We start from the raw sequence: 5,857 nt of genomic DNA, 5'->3' as shown, positions 1-5,857 counted from the left end.
TTTCTGGGATTCCTTCCTTAATGATTCCTGAAAGATTTCAGTCAATCTGCCAAGTCATTCTTACCACACATCATAAATGTCCCTAAATTCCAACATCATCTACACTCCTCCCTCTGGATGAGACAAAAATTCCTTGTTGCAACATGTGCCACGGTTTGTTGTTGTTGTCCTGAGAATATGATTATCTTTTTAAGGTTATAACTGAAGAAGTTGTAACGGATGTCAATGTATATGACATTTGCAAGGAAGCCCATTTTAAAAGGAACAACCCCTAAAATGGAAACTTTGTTAGAATTAGTTCTATTTAATAAGGAAAATGAAAGTTTGGTCTGGATTATTCAGATTCAGGCTACTTGGAGATAGCATAACATGTGAATTTACAGGGAAACTTAGGTAGCCTTCCTTTAACAAAGAGTTCCAAATTTACATGTCATATGTAGGGGTCAATTTAGGTAGTGTTTAAAACATTTTGGCGTCATATAAACCTGGACTTGAGTGCTGGCCTTATCATTGATAAACTGTAATCTTAGTCAAGTTAACTACTTAATCACTCCTAATTCTCACTTTCCTCACCTATAAAACAGTGATGATAACAATACCTCTTCAATATGGGTTGTTTAAATGAGAAAATTATGTAAAACTCTTAGCACATAGCTTGGTCATCATGGTAGCTAACATTTAAGTAGTGCTTACTGTTCCAAGTGCTTCATAGATGTTAACTTACCTAAATCATCCCAACTGTCCTATAAGGTAGTGTTTCTTAACCTCAACACTATTGACCTTTTGGGTTGAATGTTTCGGTGTAGTGGGGGCAGAACTGTGCATTGTAGGCTGTTGAGCAGCATCCCTGATCTACCCATCCGATGCCAGTCACACACCTCTGCCCACAAGGTGTAGCCAAACATGTCTGCAGACCTTGCCAAATATCCCCTGGGAAGGGGTGAGGAGAATCACCCTTGATTGAGAACCACTAGACTAAAGTGTATATCCTCATTTTACAGATGAAGAAACTGAGACATAAAGAGGCACACAGGTAATAGTCACTAAATAACAGAATCAGGATTCAACCTAGGCAGTTAGCTTTAAAATCCTTTCTCTTTGCCGGGCGCAGTGGCTCACGCCTGTAATCCCAGCACTTTGGGAGGCAGAGGCGGGTGGATCACGAGGACAAGAGATGGAGACCATCCTGGCCAACATGGTGAAACTCCATCTCTACTAGAATTACAAAAATGAACTGGGCGTGGCGGCACGCGCCTGTAATCCCAGCTACTCAGGAGGCTGAGAATCTCTTGTACCCAGGAGGCGGAAGTTGCGGTGAGCCGAGATCGCGCCATTGCACTCCAGCCTGGCGACAGAGCAAGACCCCGTCTTGGGGAAAAAAAAAAAAATCCTTTCTCAAGCACAGTGTACTATAACACAGAAAAACTTATTGTCGAATTTTTATATATTTTTGGAATAATATTGAAATTCTTTAATGCTCCAGCGTATTATGAGGATACTATTATTTCTATATTACAGAAAGGAAGATGGATACAGTTATTAAATTCCTTTTTCATATCATATTTCCAAAGTTGCTATCTAGATGTAAGGAGGAGGGTTAATTTAATATATGCTTCTAGTTCATTGTTTCAATTTCTATGTGAATGTTGAATTTACAATAAGCTAATAGTTTCCAACCTGGAATTTCATGGATCAGTTTAGAATTGTTTAAACTTTGTTTAAAAGGGGGAATAGACAGGTGTGTGGGTTAAGACGCATGAACACAAGTTTGCCAACTTTTCATTTTGCCAAATAAGCACATGGAGAAAAAGCTACCCATTTTCTACTGTCATATGAAAGAAAAGACATTTTAATGCCAAAATAATGGGAAGACCACAATCTCAAATCTATCAGCTATCCTGGACCATGGACAGAAATGTAGAACCCTTGGGATGGCAGAGCCAAGAGCTGGAAGAAGGCTGGGTTTTCAGTTTGCATGCAGCTGCCTATACCAGCTATTGACTGCCTGCCTCCAAATTGCTTTTTATATTAGGAGGAAATAAACTACTATCACTGTTATTTTAAGTATCTGTCTCAGCTAACCAATTAATTCTAAATGACATACTCTCCAACTATATGGCACAGTACCTGTTAGATAACTTTTTATCTAATTGAGGGCATATACTTGAATAATAAATAACAAAATAAGATGCTATAAAATCAAGAAAAAAAAAGACTTGAATCCTCACACATTCAGTTGGAACACTTGTTATTTTCTTACTGTCTGGGGAAACATGAAAAATGGAATTAATAACATTCCTTAGGAATAGAGCAGATGCCTAGTAACACCTGACTAGCCAATACATGGATCCAGATATTCCATGGGTCAATAACCAAAATGCAAAAATGATGTACTGAATGAGACAGACATTGATAGTTTATCCATAAAGGTACTTTGATCTCATATGATTTCAGAACTGGAAGTGACTTTTGTTCAAGTTATTTTACAGAAGAGAAACCGATACCCAAGTACTTTTGTGGATCTATTGCTGAGTATTCCTGCCAAGTGGCTAAAACAAAGAAAGGTGGAATTTAGTGGTGCAACTAGCTGAAAAGCTTAGGAATGGAACTGACATTAACCAACACCATATTCAAGGATAAAACAATTGATGTCATCAGAAGTATGCAGTTTTTCTCCAACTCTTTAACTTTTTTCCTCTGTATATTTATTTAATTCTCAGGTTCTATATAGTAGCAACTTGTCTATAGCAATTCCCGAATTGTATTTTCTGTTGTTCAGATCTAATAGAATACTGTCATCTGCTTTCCTAGAAACTCCAGAAAATATCTCGCTGCATCTTACTGGCTCTGACTGAATAAGATGTACATCATTGAACCTACGTCAATGGCCTGAGCAATGCATTGCTCTCATTGATAGATGACTTGTTTTTTCTGGAGCCAAAGCCCATGAATTGAGAGTGGTGGAAGGGATGAAACCCAGAAGAAAGTAAAGGCATTTCCAGACATTGAAGGGGAAATAGAACTGGGTGATTTTTAAAGATAGATAGATAGGTAGATGGATAGATAGATAGATAGATAGATAGATAGATGTCATCTCCATGGCTGAGCTGGAACTGGAATTCTCAAATCCTGACACCAAATCAGTAGTCTTCTCCATGATCTGTTTTACTCCCTGGCATCAGTGTCTTCCAACAGCTATATAATAAATGCCTCCAATTGTATCTGAGTTCTGACACAGTCAAGTGGTTTTAGGTGTAATGTGGGCCTTTCAAGGGAAAATCTCTATCTTTTCCATTCTACTATCTGGCTCAACCTGATTCCTATTATTATTGGAGCTCCCACATAGAAATACTAGTCATTGCATTAGAAAACTAAGAGATGAACAGAAAGCAGGAATTCTTATCCCATTTTGGAACAAAGAGGTCTATATGAGTAAAATTAAGCAGACAATTATTAGAGGAAGCCATAACACATTAAATTAGCCAATAAACAAACGCTTATTGAGTATCTGTTTGGTATAAGTAACTCTTCTAGTTGTTACGGTGGGAAGACAGTGGACATAGTCCAAGTCTTCACAGCAACAAAACATATTAATGTCACTATAATTTGGATATTCATCTCCGCCCAAATCTAATGCTGAAATATAATCTCCGATGTTAGAGGTGGGGCCTGCTGGGAGGTGATCGGATCACAGGGTCAGATCCTTTATGAATAGCTTGGGCCATCCCCTTGGTGATAAGTGAGCTTTCACTCTGAGTTCATATGAGATCTGGCGATTTAAAAGTGTGTGGCACCTACCCCTGCCAGTCTCTGTCTTGCTCCTTCTCTGACCATGTGACATGCCTCCTTCCTCATTGCCTTCCATCACGATTATAAGCTTCCCAAGGCCTCCCCAGAAGCTGAGCAGATGCCAACACCATGCTTTTTGTAAAGCCTGCAGAACTTTGAGCCAATTAAACCTCTTTTCTTTATACATTACCCAGTCTCAGGTATTTCTTTATAGCAATGCAAGAATGGCCTACTACACATGTGTACCAATATGGCATTTATATGTTTAGTATAGGAGGCAGAGCTCTATACTTGTGCTCAAATGTTACATTTCTAATGTCATAGCTCTTTTTCTCCAAATCCAAGTGATCAGAGTGTCAGATTCTTTACTTTAAAATGTAATAAGTAAGGATATAAATGAGATAATATGTAGAAAATGTCTTTATAAGTTGTCAAGCCCTACACACATACATTATTATCATAAAAACAATATAGTAGTAAAATTCAAAGTGCCTAGGGTTTCTGAAAAGTCAGTCTTTGTGAACTGACAGACATTTCATGGAGAGAATTTAGAAGACAGGATTTAAGTGGAAATGATTATAAACAACCCAAATGCATGACTAGAAAAAAATGTAATATACACACCTCATACCCTAAACCAGGACAAATCTAAATAGATCAAGGATTTACATGCAGAAAAAAACCTGTATAAATTCTAAAAGAAAATATGTACATTTTTGTCATTACCTTGAGGTTATGAGGAGCTTTTTTCTCCATATCTAGAGCCATTAAAGAAAGGATTGGTTCAATTTAACCACTGAAAAAGAGAATTCTTACCTGAAAACATAACACAAGCAAAGTCAAAGGATGACAACAAATTGGAGAAAAAACATCAACTTATATTTCAGGCTAAGGGTGAGCCTCCCTATTGTATAAAGAATCCTTAGATTCTTAAATTTATCATTATTATTATTTAATTTGAAGAGAGTTTCACTCTGTCACCCAGGCTGGAGTGCAGTGGCTCGATTCATAACCCACTGAAGCCTCAACTTCAGGGCTCAAGTTATTCTCCCACCTTACCCTCCCAAGTTGCTGGGACCACAGGTGTGTGCCACTATGCCCAGCTAATTTTACTTTTGTAGAGATAAGGTCTTGCTCTGTTGCCCAGGCTGCTCTCAAACTCCTGGGTTCAAGCCATCCTCCCTCCTCAGCCTCCCAAAGTGCTGGGATTATAGGCATGAACCACTGTGACTGGCCTTGATTTATTTATTTATTTATTTGAGACAGAGTCTCACTCTGTCACCCAGGATAGAGTGCCATGAATGTCATGATCTCAGCTCACTGCAACCTCTGTCTCCCAGGTTCAAGCGATTCTCCTGTCTCAGCCTCACGAGTAGCTGGGATTACAAGCTGCGCCAACACGCCCAGCTAATATCTGTATTTTTAGTAGAGATGGGGTTTCACCATATTGGCCAGGTGGGTCTCAAACTCCTGGCCTCAAGTGATCTGCCCACCTCGGCCTCCAAAAGTGCTGGGATTATAGGCATAAGCCACCGCACCTGGCCCCAGCCTTGATTTTTTCAATGTCACAGAAAAAAAAAAATCAGAGAGATAAATAGACATTCATTGAATATGAAGCAAATTGTTATTAAATATATAAAAGATTCTTAAATGTGAAAAATCCTTAACTCCATTTATAAGAAGTGAAAATTAAAAGGATATACTGATATACCATTTTTCACCAAAGAGAATAGGAAAAATATATATATGTTTGATAATGCACTCTATTCATTGTGGGGTAATAGAACTCATATATTTCTGGAAAGAGCATAAATTGGTCTAACCCTTATGGATGGGAATTTTGCAACATCTATCAAAATGAAAAGGTACGTGCCTTTTGACTCAGAAATTCCATTTTTGAGAATTAATCCTACTACTAGCACAAGAACAACTTGATATATGTTCTACTTTAGTCAGACCGCATTGCTTATAACAGCAAAAGACAGTAAACAATGGAAATGTCTATCCATAGAAGACTGTTAAAAAAAGAAGTATACTTATTCATTTAATGGCATGCTACTGCATTGTA

The sequence above is a fragment of the Pongo abelii genome, chromosome 10 (assembly GCF_028885655.2).
Source record: "Pongo abelii isolate AG06213 chromosome 10, NHGRI_mPonAbe1-v2.0_pri, whole genome shotgun sequence".
Taxonomy (NCBI): Eukaryota; Metazoa; Chordata; class Mammalia; order Primates; family Hominidae; genus Pongo; species Pongo abelii.
The sequence above is the reverse complement of the archived record's forward strand: the minus strand, read 5'-3'. Positions refer to the sequence as shown.